A 24,328-nucleotide genomic window follows, 5' to 3' on the forward strand; every position below is an offset into this window, starting at 1 on the left:
GCCACCTGCATAAAAGATGGTTCTGTCTACAGACTCACTATTTGGTTTTCCTTCGTAATCATGTATGTTAAAAATACAGTACTTATTGCTGACTACTGACTTGCTCAACTATAACAAAAATATATATCTCATAGTAAGTACTAAGTTTTAACAATGCAATGTTACAAAATGCGCTCCTAACAGTCATTACTTTCATTTCCTGCCTTTAGCATTTTCTTGTTAGACTGTGCCCTAGGGATATAGCTTCTTCCAAACATAATACAAGTATACTTAAAAAAAAAAAAAAAAAAAAAAACAAGCAATGTTAAGTATTCACATACGTTTTAAAGACGAGTGTCAATGAAGCAAAATATGCTGCACAATAAAGTATAGTTGTGTACACTTGCCATAAATGTAGATGTTCGAGTGTATTCACTGTTGCAGTCATCACATTTGGGTTATCTTCTTGCAGTAACCCTCAGTCGGCCTGATTATCAAAGTCTTGGGTCCTGCGTTGGTTGCTGTCTCATCTTCCGTGACGACAGGTAGTCAGTGATATAAAGCATGCAGCCAACTCCATTACATCAGTTTTTCTTGCCCCAGATGTCAGGGAAGCAATTAAATATAAATATACAAGGTTATACCTCCAACAAAAAAGCAAATACACATAAACGTTTTTAAGTATAGTAAAGGAGACTAGAGGTATAGCCAAAAGAAGTCAGGGGGCTGGAGGAAGGCTAACCAGGACTGCAACAGTGAATACACTCGAACATTTACATTTATAGTAAGTGTACACAACTGTACTATGTTCTTTGTGTTTCACTGCTGCAGTCATCACATTTGGGTAGATTCCCAAAGCTACGGATGGGAGGAGGAATTTACATAGCATTAGGACCAGCTATAAGGCCCTGCAAGACTGCAGTGGCAAAGCCAGCTCTGGATTTAGAGAAAATTGGCAAATGGTAATGCTTAGTAAAAGTATGTACAGAACTCCAGGTAGCAGCTTCTAGGATGTCTCTGGTAGGGACACCTCTGAAAAAGGCTGTAGAGGTAGATGCAGCCCTGGTTAAATGGGGTCTAATCCCCTGTGGGATAGGTTTTCCATTGTGCTTATAGCAGAAATGAATGCAATGGCCTATCCATTTAGAAATGGTTTGCTTTGAAATAGCCTTCACCTCTGCCCCTGCAGCATTCATATTTCCTTAGAGTTTTAGTCCTGTCCAAGTAAAATCTAAGTTGTCTGTGCACATCTAAGGAGTGCAGTACCCGTTCCCCTTTGTTCTGTAGATTAGAAAAGAAGGTCGGCAAATGAATGGACTGATTAAGAGCCACACTGGATACCACCTTGGGCATGAAAGAGGGATTGGTCCTGAGGGACACCCTGTCCACATGAAAGATGATGAAAGGCTCCACTGCCATAAGGGACTGTAATTCAGATACCCTTCTTGCTGAAGTGATTGCTAAAAGGAAAACTGTTTTCCAAGAAAGGAATTTTAATTCTGCAGTTGCAGCTGGCTCAAAATGAGGAAGAGGGAGTTTTTCCAATACAAAATTAAGGTCCCAGGCTGGAGTTGGGGCTCTCCTGGGTGGTTTTAAGTTTTTGGCTCCTCTGAGGAACTGCTTGAGCAGTGGGTGAGAAAAGAGGGGTGGTTCCGTGTTGTAATGAACTGAAATGGCTGAGGCATGCATTTTGATAATGGAAAGGCCCTTGTGAAGCATCTCAGCTAAGTGCTGAAGAATCTGAGGTAAATTGGGCACTGCTGTGGCCATCCCTTGAGTTTGGTTGCAAGCACAGAATGTTTTCCATTTTTCAGCATAAGATTTTCTAGTACTAGGCCTCCTTGCCTCCAAAATGACATCCAACACTTGTTTACTGAGGGATGGTAACTGAGAGATTAGGTAATTAGCCAGGCTGCCAGGTTCAGGGTTTGAAGCTGGGGGTGTAGCATCTGGCTCTCCTGCTGAGACAACAGGGTAGGGATCTGAGGTAGGTGCCATGGAGCCAGCTGTGACACACTGCGCAAGAGGGGGTACCAGTGTTGGTGTGGCCAGTCTGGTGCAATCAGTATAATCCTTGGTTTGTCCTGTTTGATCTTTAGTAGTACTTTGGAGAGGAGAGGCAGAGGAGGAAAGGCATAAACTGATAAATTTTTCCAGCTGAAGGACAGAGCATCCACTTTCCAAGCTTGTTTGGGGGGAGTCCTTGTGCAGAATTTGTCCAATTGGTAGTTCTGGGGGCAGGCAAACAGGTCTATAGCCGGGATCCCCCACTTGTTGATCAACATGTTGAAAATCTTTGGTTCCAGTTTCCACTCTTGTGGGTCCATGAGATTTCTGCTTAGTTCATCTGACAGTGTATTTAGTTTTCCTGGCAGGAACCGAGCCTGTAGATGAACTTGGTTGCTCAAGGCTGTGTTCCACAGAGCCATGGCTAGTCTGCAGAGGGGGTAAGAATGGGTACCCCCATGCTTGTTTATGTACCACATAACAGTGGTGTTTGTCCATCTTTACCATTAATTGTCCTGGAAGATTGTGGTCCTTGAAGGCTGTCAGAGCATTCTGTACAGCTAACATCTCTTTTTGATTGATATGCAGGTGCATTTGACTTGGGTTCCATTTGCCCTGAATGCACTTCCCTGCCATGTGAGCCCCCCATGCATAGTCTGATGCGTCTGTTGTTAGGGTTTGGGTGGCAGGTAGTAGAGTGAATGGTAGTCCCTTGTTTTGGTAGCAGGCCTCTGTCCACCAAAGGAATTCTAACCATAGGCAAGGTATGATAGGAATCATTGCTTCTAGATCCTGAGAATGTTGACACCATAGGCTTTTTAGATACCATTGTAGTTTCCTCATATGCAGTCTTGCATATGGAATTAGTAGAATGCACGAGGCCATGAACCACAAGACTTGCAGTATTTGCCTTGCAGATAGCAGGGTTTTTGTGGCCACTAGTTTGAAGTAAGATGTCAAATGAATTTGTTTCTCTGGTGTGAGGAAAGCCATCTGGGAAGTTATGTTCAAGCTTGCTCCCAGGAATATAATTTGTTGACAGGGTACCAGCTGTGATTTCTTTTCGTTTATGGTGTGCCCCAGACAAGTTAACACCTTCTGTACAAATGTCAGATGATTCAGAAGTATGTCCTGGCGTTCTGCCTGAATTAGACATTCGTCCAGGTATGGATATATTTGAATATTTCTTTGCCTGCAAAATGCAATGACTGGAGCTAGGCACTTTGAGTATACCCTGGGAGCAGTAGATAAGCCAAAGGGCAGTGCAGAGAACTGATAGTGCATGCAGCCTGCTTTGAAGCTTAGGTATTTTCTGCAAGATTCCCTGACTGGGATGTGCAGGTAGGCTTCCTTTAAATCCAGTGTTGCCAACCAGGCATCTTTGCCTATCATGGGAAGCAACTGGTGAAGAGTTAGCATCTTGAATTTTGGAATCACCAAAAAGGTGTTTAGGATAGACAGGTCCAGGATAGGATGCCATGAGTTGTCTTTTCTGGGTACCAGGAAAAGCCTCGAGTAGAAACCTAGTCCCTTTTCCTCTTCTGGTACAGTCTGAACAGCCTTTAATCTTAAGAGAGAGAATACTTGCTTTTGATCCTCTGCCCACTGATTTGGGGGTAGATCTGGCCAACTGGGGTTGCAACATGTCGAAGTGAAATCTGTAACCTTGGGAAACTATGTTTAAAACCCATTTGTCCTGGGTAATGAGTTCCCAGTTTTTTGCCTGCAGAGCAATCTTTCCCCCTAAAGGAGCAGTCAGTTGTGAAGTGCTTGGAAGTTTTAAAGTTAAGTCATTGAGACAGCTTACCATAGGGGGAAGTCTTACTACTCCCTGATTTGGAATTGGGAGCCCCCCACTACTTACTCCTGTGCGTACACTGGGACTAAAGCCTGGGTGTTCTGCTGGTTCTGGGTTTGGACTGAGGAGGCCTGGAAGAGGCAGGAAGGGGCCAATTTTTTGCGGGCCAATGCCTACTAAATCTAGGAGGCTGCACTTGTAAGAAATCAGTTTGCATAGATTTAGCTTTTTCCACCATCTTTTAAAGAACTTCTGCTTTGTGGCCAAAGAGGCGGTCCTGATTTAACGGAGCATCCAGCAATTTAGTTTTAACATGATCTGGCAAAGATTTATCCTTAAGACAAGTATGCCTTCTAAGTACAGACCCAGTGGCAGCAGCCCTGCAAGATGCCTCTAGTGAATCAAAACCACATTGCAAAGTATATTTTCCAACCTGTTCAGCAGAATGCATTAAATCCTGTAAATCCTTATTTCCAGCACAATCAGGAATCAACATAATTTTCTGTTTAAGCACTCCAATAATATGCTGCTGATACTTTAACATATGAAACTGGCAATTTAAGGCCCTGATGGCCAAGGTTGCACAGGTGTATACCTTCTTACCCCATCTATCCAGGGAACTGGAATCTCTATCAGAGGGGGTAAGATTTTTGGCAGTAGTAGCCTTAATGCCCTTGGGTCCCTGTGAAATGGTCTCAGGATCCGCAGTAGGATTTTTAAAAAGGAACTTGTGAGAATCAGGAACTATTATCTATCAGGTTTTCTGTGTGCAGAAAGTAAAGAGTCAGGGGCCAAGCTAGATTCTGAAAAGGCATCGTCAACAATGTCCAGCACAGGAGGGATAGCTAAAGACCTGTGTTGGGGCAGGAATAAGACATCTCCAAGCCTCTTTTTAGAATCAGAGTAATCCTGGCTTTCCCAGTGAAAATGCTCCCAAATACTATGCAAGGTTTCATCAAAAGAAAAATCCTGTGGGGGAGAAGCAGTGGGAAGAGCCCTCTGCATCAGAGTCCTCATAGGTAGATAAGGGTAAATCCTGGTCATCAGAGGAGACAGAAATTTCAGAATCCTGGTCAGAAGTATCATAAGCAAATTCAGTCCTAGGTCTCTTAGATGGGGAAAACTGGCTTCCCCTGATTAAATTAATAAGGTCTTCAGCCATTCTTATCATTTGTTTTTTAGGTATAGAGGCCTGACCATGCGGTCTGGGCGTCGGTTTCCTAGGCATGGTTCGAGTTTTAGGCCTAGAAGAAGAAGATGAAGTCGGTTTAATATGCAAGTCAGTAGGCCTGAATACACCCTCAGAAGCCGGTGCCTGCACAGCGGCTCCGGACCCATCCAAGATAGAGACATCCGCAGGTTCCACAGTTGAAGCATCTCGTGGCATACCGGACTCTGAATGGGTCTCAGTAGAGGCCTGCGAATCTGAAGCAACGGGTACCAGGGGCTGCAAAAGCACCTCACTGAGTACCGGCGAACTGGCGACTAGCTTAGGGGAAGCGCCGTCGGCAGCTTTGGACCTAGGCGGTCTGTCTCTGTCTTTATCTTTGCGTTTTTTCTGAATGTCGGTAGTCGGGTGGCTTACCGAAGACATATCTGGATAACTGAACCGAGTATCAAAATATTTAGAAGTGAAAATGTACCGACGACGAATAGTTCATGTTTTAAATAAGGCACAAAACCGACAGCGAGGTATGTCGTGGTCAGGGCCTAGGCAAGGAATACAGTACAAATGAAAGTCTTTATGAGGTATTTAATTTCAGGAGTCGGCCAACTGGCACTTGTGAACTGCTTCTGCTTTGGGCACTGCACGGCAAGAAAGACTGATGTAATGGCGTTGGCTGCATGCTTTATACCCGACTACCTGACATCACGGAAGATGAGACAGCAACCGACGCAGGACCAAAGACTTTGATAATCAGTCCGACTGAGGGCTACTGCAAGCAGATAACCCAAATGTGATGACTGCAACAGTGAAACATGAAGAACATCTACATTTCCTTGCTAGACAGACATTTAACTCTAAACAAGAACTTGCAAGTCACTCAAATGTCTATCAGTACCACTGGTATTTTCTGTTAAAAAATGAATGTGTGCAGAAACTAATGAATTAACAAAGCACTCTCAAAGGCACCAGGGAGGGGGAAGTTTAACTTAAGAGAAATGGAGCAAACTACTGTTACAGGTATCAGGAAAGGGAAAATGGTTTCACTTGGGAAAAATGAAAAGTGCTCATCTTGCTTTATCAGTTCAGATCTTGCAAGAGATACAAACATCATGTTGGTGTTTGCAATGCTAGCCTATAAACTATATTGATACAAACAAGAGTTCAAGAAAATGAAGTCATACACATTGAGACTGCACGGGCTCTGATGATTTACTTCCGTCAACAGAGATAAAATATATGCTCTACTTTTCTCAACTCTTCTATATGGAAAGCTATTCGCAGAGCAGCAAGAAAAAGAAAAGTATTGCTTGCACTGTTAAAAAGAGGCACTGACTGGAAAATACTGGATGGGAAGAAGGTCTGAGCCTTGCTTAAAGCAAACAGCTACAGAACAGCGGTTAAAGAAGACTTTCTTGATTTTGGATATATAAAGCAGCATAGGAAATGAAACAGTAAAGAAAGTTAGCACATAGATCTTAATGTAATAAGACTGGCTTTAAAAGAAAGGTAAGAAAGAATTAAAAAAAGCTGAAGTGGCCTACTCAACACAGGAGAAACCTCCAGAAGTCAGTCCCTTTTGCTGGAAGATCGCAGAATTCCTAAGAAAGAAAAATGCTAATATTGATAAAGGTCAAGAGATTCTTTTGTGCTCTATATCTTCTCCCTCCCATTGCCCTTATCATTTGTTTATCAAGATCATTCCCTCATCCCATCTTTTAATGTGCATTATAGGATCAACAGCTCTGCAAGATATTGTCAGTGGGCAAAATGACTACTGTTACCAAGTCCAGACCCCTCTTACAGTAAACAACAGTGATATTTGTATTGACCAAGTGAATCTTGCATACAGAAAAAGTAAGATTTGAAACGTAAATTAAACAGAGCAAATATTTTACCAGTGCTTGAGTAAAGTAAGAATTGACTCCCATACATGACTGCTCTAATTTGGTGTAGATGTATCTACTTGGAAAGGTTCTGCAGGTTATAAGATATCCAAGATCCTAAAAGAAGACTAGAGGAAAAAAAGCCAACACCGCCTACATTTCAGTTTTGAGAACAATACAACCAGCACTGGAAGTACAAGTGAACAAGAATTAGGATAAAACACTCTGCTTTACATGCAAACCAGAATCTACAGTTAATTTATTTTAGGGATGTTTTAAAAATGAACTTGGAAATAGGCTTTCAGAGGTAAAAAAAATAAAAGTTGTTTTTATTAGAATGGTACAGGACAGAACTTTTACACAGAAAGAAAAAATCAGTAGAATGGCTCTTTGGTCAAGATCTTCTTCCCATCTCTAGGATTCAGGGATGTTCAGTCCTGATGTATAAGCTACATGTCCTTGTCTGCATAAATCTCTACAGATAATCCAGTTTCCCCTGCCTCCCAAGATATGTAAAAAATAAATTAATAATTAAATATGTTGTCCAGAAACAGTGATACCTATTACATAGATCTCTGCACATTGACAATAACCTTAACCACATAATAAAATTCTCAACACCACACTGATCAAAGGGTCTATACACATTATCGGCTGATGAAAAAGAGCGAACGCTCTTTCATCAAACCGATAATGTTGAAAGACCTAAACAGTGAAGACACAGAACATCGTTTTTTTCCCCAGGGAAAAAAACAGTGGGCCATGTCTTTGGGATTTTGCCATTACCTCCACTATGGTGCGATCGCAGAGTTGGTATATTTAAGTAGGGGGTGTGGGGGCAAAGCCCCCCACTCATCTTGTGTTTTAAGGTTTTTTTTTTTTTGCGGAGCAGAGGATTTTTTCCCTGGGGAAAAAATTTGCTGTTCTGTGTCTTCGCTGTTTAGGAATTTAGACATTATCGGGTTGATGAAAGAGCATCGATAATGCAATACAAACGCCTGATCAAAAAATAAAATATCAAAAAAAAAAAAAAAACACTGATTGAACAGTGATGCTGACAAGCTACGTTTTTTTCATAAGGTAATGTGCAGGGTTGTGGTTAGGGAGGCACATTTATGGTTAGGGTTAGCACACATTAGTTAAGATAAACAGAGGGTTTCTATTTTTTTTTTCTTTCCTTCATGAACTCTCCACCCATTCTTGAAGTTTTGAAAACAAAATATTTCTGTTTGGAACACAACACTACTTCATGAAATCTAATATCAATGAAATAAGAGACCAGTCCCTCCCAGCTCATGATGCTTATATTAGGTACACAATTGGGTTAGTTGCAAAGTAATTATTTTAACCATCATGGGATGTCTGGCAGTGAAAGAAATGACAGTAAAAATATTTTTGGGAGAAAAGCCAAACATCTGAGCTCAGTGTCTGAGGTAGAACTGATGTCCAAGGATCACGGATTCATGATGGCAAGACCAGCCTTGGTAAAAACACAATGCTAGAGTGGTGCCCTACTCACTTCGTGCACAGCATTTTTCAGATGCATCAATGGTGATACCTTTCTAGACTCTTTCAGATGGTGTTTGTAACGCACCACAGTTTCAGACCCATAAGTAAAGCTAGAAGTGGTAAGTGAATTGTAAACCTGTCTGTGAAGACCTGTCAAGGATGTTTAATAAAATGAGACAGCAGAATAATGAAATCGGTGCATAATATTGCTGTCAGTGGTTATTGTCGGACAGAAATGGCTAGGAAAGTAGAAGCAGTAACTGACTGCCTCTAGTGTGTTACTTGACAGTGAACTACAGATAGTACTTTCGATGACCTTGTGCCAGCTACAAGGGAACTCTAATTTTCTCACTAGTAAATAAGCATCAAGACTTTTAAAAGCTTCTGCAAAAGTATTTAGCTAAGCCTGAGGGGTCCCACATGGTGTTTAGCAACAAAAGCAAATCAAAGTTACATGAGTCAGCATACGAGTTTCTATGCAGGAGGTATGTGCTTATCAATTCCATTTTCTGGTGTATTTCAAAATTATGAATATTGAGGTAGAAAGGTCTAACTATGAAACAGATGCCAAAAGTTTAATTAGCAGCCTAGATGCTGGAAGGGCTGATGTTAACTTGTACATAATGGACAAGGGAAGGGGACAGTCTGGTCTACAGTGACAGTGACTTTCACTGTACACTGACCACTTTCAGTTGTGCTTTCAGTTCCTCATCTGATGAACTATACAGTTTTAAATCCCCTACAAAATAAAGATGAGAATTCTTTACACTTTGTTGTTTTCTGGGAGCCAAATTGTAGCCATGACATAATCTGTTAAGTAGCTTAATGGGTTAAGGACATGGTATGACATGACAAAAGAGCAATGGTGACAGAGAGCTACCCTGGAATATCCCCTTTGGATTTTTATCCCAGGAATAATAATTTGTCCTTTATCATGGCTTAGCTGCAAAGTGGTTTGCTACTGTTCCATGGTCGCTGTAATGTAGATCAGTGCAGAGTGCATCTTACACATTTTTAAGCACTCTTATCCATGAATGTGGGATACTGTGAAATACTTTTTTGCAGTCAATTCACACCATACTTAGATTCTTCCCCTTTTTACAGTTCTTCATTATAACTTTATTTAACAACAAATGATCCTTTGTTCCCCATAATATTATTTTATTCCCATTTTTTCTATTGCCATAACTGAGTTTTCTTCTAAATGACTATAAACTCTGTTGGCATCAATTCCAGTCCATAGTTTATACGTCATCTGAAGGCAAGTTATTGGTGTATAATTTTTAGGGTAGTTTGCAGGTTCACTCAAGTAGGAGCTTTCTTTTTCCTGTTGTTAGCCAGGTTGGTGTCAGTTCGGGGTGGACATATAAATAGTTTTTACTCATGGCTAAATCTTCCTGCAAAGATGTTAATACTTTTAACAATAAGTTAAGTACTGCATCTGGGCCTGGGGTTTTCCAATTAGGCACCTTTCTTAACTTTGTTTCAGTCTCTCGCTGTTATTTCATCCCATTTCACATCCTGTACATTTGAACTTGTTATTCTTTCTTTTACTACTTCTATCCATTTTGCATCTCTGTTGTGTTCCACAGGATCTTCTTAAATACTTTTCCAAAATGTATCTATTTCTTCTTTTTTGGTGGTCTTTCAGTTCCTTTTACCTTGTTTCCTGATTCTCTATAAAACGTTTTTCAGTCATCAATAAATTGTTTATTTTGTACTTTTCCTTTATATTTATCGGTATATCCTCTACGTTTTTCTCCCTGTACTGATATTTTTAGTTTATTATTTGCGACAGCACGCAATAAATCCTGATCCATTATAATACTGTGCATTGCTTTTATCAAGTCTATCTTTCTGAGTATTTTCTTGATCTGTTCTCCCTTCTACAATCTTTCAACACTGACACTTCTGGTCTTAACTTATAGTTATCTCTATTCAAAACTTCCACGACAGTATTCAATTTCTCCCCTTTCTCTCTCTTACTACCCTATGTTCTTGTGGTAAAATTTTATCTGTTATTAATTTAGCCGCACAGTAATATATCCTGTTTACTTCTGTTATAATGCATGGATCTCTATCGACAGTCCTAATTACTGTGTTCATTTGTTTTATCAAACTTCTGACTTTTGGGGTGTTATTGACCTTCTGAAGCCTATTTCTTTCATTGATCTTAATATGTCTCTCTCTATTAAATCAAGCAACTCTTCTCTTAGCTTATTATTTTCTAAACTGAGGGCACATTTTTTGTTCTCCATTTCCTGCGGGCATGCTATAAAAAGTTTTATAGCATCTTCCTGTGGCACATTCTCTTCACTTTCATTCTGTCTCATCCTTGACTATGTCATATAGGACCTCACTGGCATATCACCTCTCAACAATGACTGTGTCAGAGTTGCAACAGTTTCCTGTTCCTTCCCTTGCTGTCCAGCTTCAAGTGAACTTTTATACTGGTTTCCTGTCGAAGGCTCCAAAATATCTTCATATGGCAACTGACCAGTTGCTTCCCTTTCCACTGTTTTCTCTTTAATTTGATATCCATTGCTCCATCCTGCTGTGGCACTTTCTAAGTTAGATTTTCTACACTGAATCTTTCACTTCGCAGGTACTACATAACTTCAATTTCTACTTATTTAACTTCTCCATTACTAATCTTTTTTTCTACTTTTTCGTATTGTATAGTGTTATATGTCTGGATTCCTTTGCCTGCATTTCTCTTCAAATATGTTTGGGGCTGCCTTTTTTATATTGATTAATTTGCCTTTCACCTTTGCATAAACATCGCACCATATCAAATCTCTCTTTCTTTCCCATGTCCATATTTCTTTTTTATACTTTTCAAAAATCTCCAAGTTTTGTTGTTTATATTTTCACACTTCCTCAGATGCTTCTTTTTCCAAACAGCTCAAAGCTTCTTGGTCTATATAACATTTTTCACAAATCTGTTGTATTAGTCAACTAAAATTTTTATTAGAAGTTTCTGACAGTTTTTCTTGTGGAAGTATTTTTTTTCCTCTAATTTCTCTCTTAATCTTTCTGTATATCTTGTGTCTGGAAATTCTGGGCTTTTTGCATAATAGTAACAATACATAATTTATTTCTTATCCTCAATAGTCCACTCTGTCGTCTTTATGGCTCTTCTTTGGCCTATCAGTTTTTGTGATTTTTGTGGACTGCTACTTCATTCTACAACAGAGTGCTATCAACCCCCTGGGCCTGGACTGGCCCCACTGTAGGAATATTTCCGTATCTTGAGGATTCTACACTGTCATTTTTTTCCAGTCCTGGTACCAGTGTGCCTACCAGGATTGGGTACTTTTTTGACCTGGGTCTTGTGCACCCAGATATCTTTTTTAATTTTTGACCTACTCTGTCCATGATATATGCTATATAAATACATCCTATATATATGTGTGTGTGTGTGTGTGTGTGTGTGTGTGTGTGTGTGTTGTCTTGATGAGATTTTGTGAAAAACAGGGTCCACCTTGTGAAGGTACTCACCAAGACTTGAGGATGAATTCAATTTTACCAGCACTACTCTCCTTTGCTTGCTGACCTATCTTTCCATTCGGACCCCTGAATATTCTGTATGGCTGTTGTTATTATCCTTAAGGATCTGCATCTAAAATCCCACTCTCTCCTAATTGCTTGAAGCCCCCCTCCACACCATTCTCCCTTTCCAGAGAGTTATAGCTTTCTGCATATGTTATGTATATGAGGTTTAACTGTGTAGCTATAAAATATCCCTACAAATCATGTAATCCTGTAACGCCTTGTTCTATCAGGAGGCTCAAGTTATCCTACTTGACCCTTGCTCTTTTCCCCCTCAGATAAAATCCTTCACCTTCTCCTCTGGTTGATAAAAATATGCCTGACCTGTACATAAAACTAAAGCAACTAAAAACATTATTATTGCTTGTATCTTGCAATCCATACCCAAAACAACAGCTTCCAGTTTCTCAGTGGTTGTAATATCTTTTATTTTGTCTCTTCCAACATATCCCTAACAGACCTAACAGGATCCTTTTTAATCCATAAATATGCGTATGCTGAACCAAATTCATGTGTGGGTACACAATTTGCAAGTACAGCCTTTGTTTTATCCTCATTAATTTTATATCCCCAAAAGACTTCAACATGCCTCAGAATGTTTCAGAACTCTGAGATGTCCTTTTCGTGTTTTATCAAGTACAAAATATTGTCAGCAAATAAAGCCAATGTTTCTTGATTACCATACCAATTATATCCTTGAATTTTTGATTCCCTTTATTCATTGCCAATGGCTTTAAGTATAATGCAAATAAAGAGGATCTGCCTGGTTCTTCTGTTCACAAACTTCTTATTAGACAGGAACCCTACCACTTTAATTTTTTTCCTCCAGTCCCTTATATAACCTCCTAATTAATCTTATTATTGAACCAAGGAATGCAAACGCTTCCATTACCCTACTCATAAGATCCCAGTTTACTCTGTTGATTGCTTTCTCTCCTTCAAGACCTATCAACAATGGTGGTAAAGTTTCCAAATGTTTGCTTCCCCTCCACAAAACCACAATGATCCAAACCTATCACTTCTGGCAATACCTTTGCCACTCTTTTAGTTATTATGGACATAAACTCTTTGTAATCATGGTTTAAAATTGAAATGGGCCTATACATATACCTTGCAATGCCTAAAGAAAAAAAAAATACTTGTTTACTTTAGTATCGTTATCACATACAACAATCATTGAAAATGCTTCAGTACAGTACATGGAATTTACTTCATAAAATGTTTTATACAAATACTGTTAAAAACAAAAACTATTTTAGTTGCAGTTACTTTCTCTTTTTTTCCTGTTAGTGCTCTTCCAAACATGAATAACATGAGGTGGGGCCATAAGCGTTTCACCACTCCCCTCCCCCAAGTTTAACAAAGTAAACAAAAGTCCAACCTTTCTCAGTCACTTTTTCTAGCAAAGCCATCCTTCACAAATGTAATGGCAAAGTCTCTTTACCAGCTTTATTATCAGAAGAATGAGAAGCAGCGCCACATTGTTTGATGGCTAAACTTTTGTATTTCCTCCTTAGCCTGTTCTGTGTCAAAAATGATTTTAATCCCCAGGAAAAAATATTTTGAAGACAGCTGGATACAGTAGCTTGACTCTCGCACTTGCCTCACAACATTCCCTGATTGCTGGGATAAATTTGCTTCTCTTCTGCCTGGTGTACAGTGAATAATTATTTTTCTCAAAGACTCTACTGTCTCCAATTTTTAATACTTTGCCCTTCTGCCACATTTTTGTTAGGATCAACTCTTTCTGCTGCTATGACATCATCTTCATCAATACAGGTCTTGGCTGCATTCTCATGGCCAGGTGTGGAGCATACACATGATGTGCCCTATCAGTTAAAACAATCCTGTTGTTGAATACTAATTCAGCTGTTTATTTCATAAAATTAATACAGCCTGTTCTCTCCAGTTTCTCTGGTACAGCAGAAAATCTCAGGCCTTCTTTATGTGCTCTGTCCTCCAATTCATTTTTGAAACAGCTCTTCTTGAGCAGTCTCATACTCAGCCAGCCTTTTCTTTATTTTGACCTCTGATTTTTGCTGTTTTATCAATTCATCTGAATAGCTGTTTAAAGTTTCTTCCATTTTCCCCATCATTTTCTGTTGAGTTTTTATACTTCTCCAATGTTTCACTTATTTTAATTCGCTCTGAGCACATTTAATTTATTTTTCCTCTAAATTACTGGAAGCAATCTCTTGTACCAAAGCTGGACACTGAATTACTGTTTGATGAACAGCTGCACAATTTTTCCCAGTCAGTGTGTTCTTTTCACCTTTTCTAGTCAATTTTGTTTCACATTTTCTAAGTTTCTTCTTTGCTGGCATGCAGGCAGTGCACTTACTAGCTAGTAACTGAATTTTACTAAAACCGGTGGCATTACTACCTCTTATCTTTCATTTTCTTTTTTCACACTGCAAGAGCTGAAATTAAGCTGTTGATCAGTGTATAGCCAACTTGGACGTCCTTTGAACATCTACTGATACAGTAAGTTTATGTACTACAATCATCATATTGATAACTGCTGCAGTAACATAAGCTGTAAGGGTAGATTACCACAGCTTAGAATATCTGGGAGGTGGAAGGGAAAGAGTCTTAGTACAGTCTGGCCTAGATCTGAAAAATGAATCTACTTTGTAGTGCTTTGTACATGTATGTACAGAGGACCAAGTTCCTGATTATAGAATACTTTGAGTTCAACCCTTTCCAGAAAGCCACAGATGAAGCCAAGTCCCTGGCAGAGTGTGCTTTGACCAGCCAGGAACAGTTTGTTGTGGCGGGAATAAAAAAAGTAATAGCCTGAGACAACCACATGAAAACAGTCTGTTCAGACACAGACAGTCCCTACTTACCTTTAGAAGAAATGAACTAATTGGAAGTTCTGAAAACTTTTGTTCTGTCAAGGTAGTACTCAGGTTGCCTGTGCACATCCAAGATATGTACTACCCTTTCTCCTTCATTTTTGAGTTAAGGAAAGAACATAGGGAGATAGATATTGTGATTAAAGTTAACTCAAAAATCACTTTAGACGTTAAAGAAGGATTAGTCCTCAAAGAAATCCTGTCTTTGTGGAAAATAAAATAAGGCTGACTCACCATAAGAGCTTGCAGCTCAGATACTCTTATTGCAGAGTTCACAGAAATCATTAAAACTGTTTTCCATGTTAAGAACCTCAAGTTGGCCACCTAAACTGGTTCAAATGGAGAAAGTGGTAGCTTCTCTAATACAAAATTAAGGTCCTGAGGTGAAGCCAGCAGTTTTCTTGTAAGTCTCTCCTGCAGCACCCATTTCAAAAACATTTTGACTTGAGAATGCATTGAAAGAGGGGGATCCATGGGAAGACATGCTGGAATGGCTGACTAATGAACCTTGAGAGAGGAGTAAGACAAGTAATAAGAAATTAATTCATACAGAGAAACACTAGCTTTCAGCAGGTGCTGGTTATTTAGTTGGTATCTACTAGAAAACCTTTTCTATTTGCTTATATATTATTTTCTAGTAGCAGATTTTCTTGCTTTTATTCGTACCTGTTGCATGTCCTCAGAAAACAGGGGCCTAAAAGGTATTAAGACCCTATCATCCAGGCACTCAGATGTAATTGTCTGTTGTAGAGATGTATAAAACACTGCTGTTCATGTGTGAGTAGATTCAGTCTGTGAAGAAGCTTGTGGTAATTGCCATTGACCAATTTCAAAAAAAGGGAGAGCCACTGTTGCCCAAGCCAGAAGGTAAGCATCATGATGATCTTCAGATATTCCTTCTGAATCTTCAGAAGTATCTTGGATATCAGTAGAAAGGGTATAAAAGCATAGAGGAGCATTCCTGTTCAAGTAAAAGAAAAGGTATATGGCATCTAGACCTTGTTGCTTGGAGTACTAGAGTAGAACTTTGACAGTTAATTGTTCAGAAAGGAGGCAAAAAGGTCTACCTGACAAACTCCCTACAGATGGGTCAAATATTTTTTTAAACACATTTATTGAACTATCCCTTGTGACACAGGCAAATTTACATTTATATAAAAATAATCAAACTGTATTAATAAGTTCATGTTTATAAACATAATTCTCGTATAATGCTGTAGATCACATAAAAAGAAGTTATGTCTTACCATAACATTCCATCTGTGTTGTTCATCTTCTTTCATTCATCACTAATGGGTTCGGTTCCGAGCCCTCAGAACCGAGTTGGCCTCTTTACCAAGCTCGCGCCTGCCGAAACAACTCTCAAGCTAAGTCCATACCCAGAATGCCCTTCTCTGTTACCTCAGATCAAGTTTGCTAAAGAAAGAGAAGTAAAGCTGAGGTCACTTCTGCACAAAAACCCTAGCACACCACTTAGACCCAAAGCATCCCACAGGAGCCTTTGGAAGGGGAAGGAGGGTGGGAAGTGATGAAAGAAAGAAGATGAACAACATAGATGGAACGTTATGGTAAGACATAACGTCTTTATCTGATGATGTTAATCATCTTTCCATTCATCAATGATGGGATAGAATCCCCAAGCTACCTTGAAGTGCATGGGCGGCCCTTATGGAAGAACATTCCTGAGTACCAATACCCTGCTAGCTTAATAGTTTTAGGCTGGTAATTCTGCTATGCACATTAAATTGAATTGTTTTTCTGTGTTTAATGGATTGGATTTGCCAGTGACTTTACCCTGTATATTACAGACTGTTTTTTTTTTACTCACTATTTTTTTCCTCTTCTCCTCTCTCTAATGTTCCTAGCTTTTTACCTGCTTTCCTGTAGTATTACTTTTTCCTGTAGTATTACTTTTTCAAAGTCCGTGCCTGGCAACTAAGGACCCCTACAAATTACACCAGCCATCTCAATATAAAGCATAAGAATCAAGCCACCCTAATCCAGTACCCTGGTATCAAAGGAAGCTGGAAAGTACGTGTACAGTAACTAAGAGTAAAGCTGATATTTTACCTGTATTATACTGTTTGTTCATTTTAACACGCTATCCAGCCAGGATACCCAGCAGCCATACTGCTCTACCCCCTTGCAAATAAACCTAATTCTCCTTGATTTAGCTACTCCAAACAGTTCTCAGTCTATCCCTAATTGTCTTTCAATTAATCCCTACTCCCAGCATCTACTGCTATATACTTTTTGCCCACAAGGTGGCACCCTCAGCTCAACTGAATTTGTACTCCTTTATCCCTTCCTTTCTTACAAATTAATGTTAAATATATCTTACCTTTTTAAGTATAATCTGCTATTCCCTCAACATCTATTAAACCTTCTGTAGTTCTTCCAGTGGCTCTTCATACTCTCACTTCTACAGTCTTTTTTTCCATCCTTTACTGATCCTTTCTTACCTGAAAGCACCTCTAAAGCTTACTAATAGTTCTTTTGATAGTAGTTGTCTCTTCCCGCTCCGTTCGCCCTATGGGCTCACTCTGCTCCCCTACCCTATCCCCAAATCTCACCCACCCCCCACTGGACCTGAACATATACTTCCTAAACCACACCTTCACTCCCTTCCTACCAATCCAATACTCCAACCAATATACATAACTTAGCCACACCCCTATTTTACCTATCTATTCTCAAGTTGCCCCTAATTATAGTAATTTACCTTATCCAATACCTGATACCTAATCATTATAAGCTCCCTCTTCTCTAAGATTAAACCTTACCCAATATCTCTCTTTAGGGTCTCATCTATGTCTCACCTCCATTGCATTTCATTAAGTAATCTTATCAATATGCCTACAAAAACTGAAGCTATCCTAACCAAACTAATACTCATAGCCTCACTTATACCTGTCCTCACCTCAGGCTATCTCCTCATCTCCTTTGAAAATGTCCTCACTTCCTTTGAAAATGTGAATTATTACCAGTTTAACTACTCTGTAAAACAAACAGCCATACAAATTTTTACCCATTTTCAAATAAATATCACGTCCACTCCCAGTTACCTGCTAACCAAGTACCATAGACTCACACACATTAAATACAATAACCTCTCAGTAAGGAAAGTGAAACATCAAACTAACTATATATATAACCCAGTTCTAAAACTAAAGAATCTCTCCTTGAAAGATGGGGACATCCACCCTAACCCTGGCTCTACCAATGTCTCCACAGTCAAAACTCACAGTTCCTATCCCTCAACCCTAGATACTAAACTAGACTTTCCAACTCTTTCCTAATAGGACATTTCAATATCCGCGGTATTAATAACAAAGTTGCCCATTTCCATGCCCTCCTAGATATTCACTCATTTGACATCTTTTGCCTCACAGAAACTTGGTTGAAACTTGGAACTAAAAACAATGAAATCATCCCCCCAGGATATAATATACTGAGACAAGTCCGCACAAAACTTAAGGATGGGGGAGTAGCAATTTTATTTAAAGACGGACTTCAGATCTCCTCTCTACCTTATAACCCACCTCAGAATAGTAAAGTAGAAGTCCTTAGCAGATTTCAACTCAACCCTAGCAAATCCTTATATATCATCTGTATCTACCTACCTCCCGGGAATAATAGCAACACAACAGAGGATATTCTAAGCTGGGTGTCTTCTACTTACCCACAAGAAACAATAATACTAGGTGACTTCAATACTGACTAGAAATGTGTCAATACTGAAAATCCTACCTCCCACATTAATCTTCATGGCTTTAGTCAAAATATCACCTCCACAACCAGAATTAACAAACCAAACAAAAAAGAGACCACCTTAGACTGGATTCTTATTAATAAACATCAACAATCTTATAAGGTAGGAACTCTGCCTGACAATGTAAGTAATCAAACTTTGACTTACATTATAAGACAAAAAATGATATTTCTACCCCCCACATATAGGATTTCAAGGAGCAACAAACACTTTAACCCAACACTATTCCAAAATAAACTTAATGCCTGTAACTGGAAAAATTCTCTCACTTGAAGAGGCTGTTAAATATTCAACTCTAAATTTTTAGATATCCTCGATGAGCACGCACCTAAATGGTCTATTAGAATGAAGTCTAATTCAGCCCCTTGGCTTTCAAAAGAAACCAGACAAAAATTTTTGCTTAGGAACAAATCTTAGGCTAAGTGGAGAGCTACCAAAACTACCTCTGAGCAACAAACCTTTAGACAGTTAAGAAATATCACAAAAAAAGCAATACTCACAGACAAAAAGAACTGCTATTGCAAACTACAGCAAACTCACCAAAACAATCTGCAGAAGTTCTGGTCAAGTATCAATAGACTCCTACACCTAGGGCACACTAGTACACCAACCTCACAAGGGGCTGATCTCAATACCCCCATCAAACTGCCAATGCCTTCAATACCTTCTTTACAGAGACCATACAATCTCTAGCTAGTCAACTATCTCCCAACATTCCAACTGCAACCCATCTCTACCTCTCTCATCTGCAAAATCATCCAAAAACGTAAGCCTTGTACTCCTTCTGCTGACCAGTTACCATCTGAATACCTGCAAAAAGCAGCCAAAGCAGTTGCCTACCCTATATCCATCCTCAAACAGAACCATTACTGAGGGAACCATCCCAGACATCTGGAAAATCTCTCACATCATCCCCCTAAACAAAAGTGGTAACTCAAATGATTATTCTAACTACAGACCTATAGCTCTTTTATCACCCTTAGCAAAAGTCATGGAAAAATGCATTCACCATCAGTTATTAGGCCACTTAACTCAGCACAACATTCTAGCTAACTGCCAGCATGGCTTTAGACCATTTCATAATACTACTTATGCTCTCTTATCATTCGAGTCCATCAATACAAACCGCAATAAAAACAACCTCTCATCAGCACTCTTCATCGATCTCTTGAAAGCTTTCGATATGGCAAACCACCCTCCTTCTTATAAATACTCTAGAATCCCTTTCTCTTGGCACTAAAGCTATTCAATGGTTCAAGTCCTACCTCAGCAATAGACAACAGGCAGTCCTCTGGGAAAATAATCTATCATCCCACCTGCCAGTCACCCTTGGAGTCCCTCAGGGCTCTATTCTAGGACCTCTTCTTTTCTCTCTACTCATCAATGACCTATCTGTAGCAATTCCTCAAGCCACCTGCATACAATATGCAGACAATTCTACACTCATATATTCAGCTAACTCCCCATCTCAACTACAATCTCTAACTCAAAGTATTTAACACAGTAGAGGTATGGTTCTTGAAACATGGCCTCCTTTTGAAAGCCAAAAAAAAAACAAGCTCCTACTCTTTACTCCCACCAGTAAATCCACCCCCTTAGATTTCTCTGTAAGATCCAATAATGGCACCCTCATATCTCCCGACACTACCACTAAACTGTTAGGAATCACAATTGACAATAACCTAATTTTGATAGACATATAAACAACATGATTAAAATAGTAAACAGAAAAATTGGCTCTTTATATAGAATCAAACCCTTCTTACCTCCAACAGCTAGAACCACAATTGCCCACTATCATTTAATCTCAGCTCTTCTTTATGCTTCATCTATATATACTAACCTAAAAAAAAATGTTCTCAAACTAGCAAACTCCTACAATAGCATTGCCAGATTTGCCACTGGTAATCCCTTTAGAACTCACCACTGTCAGAATCTACAGCAGCTAGGCTGGCTTGAACTACAAAACCATCTGACATTTTCCCAACTCACCATTGCATGCAAGATACTTTACCAACCTACCACCACTCCTATACTCACTAACCTCATAATCCCTTACAAAAATCTAAATTCCCTACGATCTTCTAGGAAACTTCTAGCTAGCATAAGTAAGTCCAACAACTTGGCAGGTGATTCCCTGTTCTCCACCCCTGCTGGAAAAAAATGGAACCTTCTACCTAGGGAACTAACTTTACTTCCTTCCCTTCCACTATTTAAACAAAAGCTCAAAATACACCTCAAAACACACTGGTTATCCCCTGCAGCAATCCTGGACTAATCTTCTGCTTTCACTACTTCTATTTCCTTTTTTCCACATTTTACTAAAACTTTACTGCTTACCCCTCTGGAGCCAATAACTGTAAACTAGTAAAGTTAAATAACTTACTGTATGAATACAATCCTTTCAATGTACTGTAAATGACCTCATGTATCAATGTAAAATGACTTGTCTTATCCTGTATGTCAATATTTGTTAGTGTAATTTTTCTTCATTTTAATATCACTTTCTTAGTATTTTGAAATCCTCTCTTGTACTTTGTGATAATATTTGCTTTTCAAATTCTTTGTGCTAATACTGGAGCTTTTCTCCCCAGGCCTCTACTGAAAATGATTATCAAAATGGCTAAGAGACTGTATATGCTTAATCTATTCCCTCAGTAACAAACCTATGCCAAAAGTTAAAGCTCACTCCACTAGATCTATGGCAACTTCTGTAGCTTTCCATTCCAGGACTTCCATGGATGACATCAGCACAGCAGCTAACTGGGTAAGTCTCATACCTTTATAAATTTTATTTTTTATTTTATTTATTTTACATTTGTTTACCGGGCTAGTCTAACTAGATATATTTCTAATGTAACCTTGTAAACAGCCTCTCCTATTCTGGGCCCAGAGAAGGAGACGAAAAGCTGTTCGAATTTACGGATAGATTTCGTCCTGTCTAGATAAAATCTAAATTGTGTATGAATGTCTAAGGAGTGAAGGCAGTACTCTCCTCTACTGGCAAAGTTGGGAAAGAACACAGGTAACTCAATGGTCTGGTTTATGCAGAATTCAGAAACAACTTTGGGAAGGTAGGATGGATTAGTCCGAAGTGATACTCTGTCTTTAAGAAAGACCAGATAGGGCCTCTTGATACACAAAGCTTATAGCTCCGAGACCCTCCTGGCAGACATGATGGCTACTAAAAACAGGGATTTCTAAGACAAAAACTTTACATCACACTTTGCAGCTTGTTCAAAAGGTTTTTGAGTTAAAGACTGAAGAACTAAAGTGAGGTTCCATGGTTCCACAGGTTGTCTGACAAGAGACCTGATATGAGAGGTTCCCTTGAGGAAGGCCTTGCAAAGGCATAAGGAGATAAGAGGAATGCCATCTGTGCCATTATGGAAATTAGAAATTGCCGCTAGGTGTACTCCTACAGTAGAGGCTCCATTCTTAAAAAACTTAGTCAGGTATTGGAGTACTGTAGTTATTGGAGCCGAATAAGGGTTTAGCATGCTATCCTTGGCCCAGATGGAGAACCTTTTCCATTTATCCTGATATAGTTTTCTGGTGGATGGTTTATGAGAGGCCAGAATAATGTCTCGAGCAGGCAAGGAAAGATTAGCTTGCCTGGCAACTAATGGAAGTGGGGAAACCAAGCAGTCAGCTTGAGACTGGACAGATTTTGGTGACTCAGCCCTTGGGGGTGAGTAATCAGATCTGGTAGAGGGTCCAGAATCCATGGTGGATATATTGGGTGAGGCCGAAGAAAGGGGAACCAAACTTGTCGGGCCAGAATGGAGCTATGAGTACCACCTTGCATCTCAACCGAATAGCTTTCTTTTGAAATTGAGGAATCAGGGGGATGGGAGGATAAGTGTAAAGAAGTCCTGTGGGCCAATCGTGTACTAGAGCATCCCTCTGTGACGCTCCCTTCGTGGGAAGTAGGGCAAAATAGCTCCTGCAAGTGTTGTTCGATGGGGAGGCAAAGAGGTTGCAGCAAGGCTGGTCCCAGCGGCTGAAGATTTCCATCGCCACCTCAGGGTTGAGGGATCACTCGTGAGGCATGAGGATGCATCTGATCAATTTGTCGGCAATCACGTTGGAGCTCCCGGGATATGTGTTGCTATCAGAAGGCGGTTGGAAGTTATCGCCCCCTGCCAAATTCTCATGGCTTCTCGACATAAGGGTTAAAATTTGGTTCCTCCTTGTTTGTTGATATACCAGACCACTGACATATTGTCTGATTGAATCGCAATTTTCCTGGAAGGGAGAGGTGAATGAAAGGCCTGCAATGCTAACAGCACCTCTCTCAGTTCCAAAACATAGATATAAAGGTGGGCCTCTGAGATGGACCATGTGCCTTGGACTGTCTTCCCTTGGAAATGGCCCCCAACCCAATCAGGGAAGCATCTGTGGTCACGATGGCTCTGGGCTGAGGGGATTGAAACGGGTGGCTCCAAATTTCTACGTCTGGCCTCATCCACCAAAGAAGGTTCTGTTTGCAGGAGTTTGTTATTCGAATCTGGTAACGGAGGGGGTGATAGTTTGGGAACCATTGACAAAAAAGGAGCCATTGCAGGATCCACATATGCAGCCTTGGTAGAGGCACTATCGGGATTGAAGCTGCTATAGAACCTAGGGCCTGGAGAACTTCTCTTGCTGAGATTTTTGTTTGGGAGAGTATCACTTGGAGTTGAAGCCTCAAACGGTGGAGTCTGTGAATTGGGAGTGATACTAGACAGGACCGAGTATTGAACACTGCTCCAATGAACTCTATTCGCTGTGTAGGAGTAAGGTTTGACTTTTTCCAGTGTATCATTATTCCCAATAGTTTTGAAAGAGAGGGCGTATAATGCAGTGCTGTTACCAGAAGATAATTGGTGGGGGTAGTGAGAAGCCAGTCATCCAGATATGGAAACACCCGGAATCCTTGTAGTATCAACTGAGCTGTGACCACTGCCATACACTTTGTGAATACTCTTGAGGCTGTAGAGAGAACGAATGTCAGGGTGCAAAACTGATAATGACTGGCCCCTAGCAAAAAGAGAAGCAGACTCCTGGAGCATTTGTCCATTTTGATGTGGTAATACGCATCCCAGAGATTTATCGAGCACATGCGATCATCTTCCCTTAAAAGAGGGAGAATGGAATGAACAGTGACCATCCGGAATTTGGTTTGGGTGACAGACTTGTTTAAGCCGCTGCGATCCAAAATGGGTCTCCAGTCCCCTGTCTTTTCTGGCACCAAAAAGAATCTTGAGTAGAATCAGAATCCATGTTGGTCTGGTGGGACTGGTTGGATGACTGTCTTTTGAGACAGCTTTATTATCTCTGAAGCTGCTGCTTCCCTTTGACTGGGTGGAACGTCGGGAAGCTCTCTCAGAAGATTTGGTTGAAAAGAAAGGGGAATGGTGTAACCTCTGGTGATGATACTCTGCACCCAACAATCGGTGGTAATAGATTGTGAGGCAGCTTGGTGCAAATAGAAATGACCCCTGACTGCTTCCAGAGATAAGCAATCGGGCTGCTCCTCAGGAGCACTGGTAAGGCTGTCCAGAGACAAAGTCTCTTGAGCCTTGGTTGCAAGGAATCCCTCTGCCTCTGTAGGGGCATCTTCTGAAATTGTTACCCCCCTCTACCCCTGGAGGTATCATCATCACGTGCAGCACGGAAAGGACCTTGAGATTTTTTGCGCCACATTTTTCTACTTCTCTGATTCTTGGAGAAGGTATGTTGAGGATTGGAAAACGCTGGCCCATGGCAGACAAGGTCTTTCCAATGAAACGCGGCTTTACGGCTACATGGCAAACGAGA

General features: G+C 40.1%; 1 protein-coding gene across 1 annotated transcript in view; it reads right to left on the reverse strand.

The window, feature by feature from the left end:
* CNTRL (centriolin) overlaps positions 1–24,328 on the reverse strand; it is a 4,034,091-nt gene that overhangs the window by 3,031,772 nt on the left and 977,991 nt on the right. The window lies entirely within an intron of this gene.

Source organism: Protopterus annectens, chromosome 16.part0 (assembly GCF_019279795.1).
Source record: "Protopterus annectens isolate FY-2018-M chromosome 16.part0, PAN1.0, whole genome shotgun sequence".
NCBI classification, from domain to species: Eukaryota; Metazoa; Chordata; order Ceratodontiformes; family Protopteridae; genus Protopterus; species Protopterus annectens.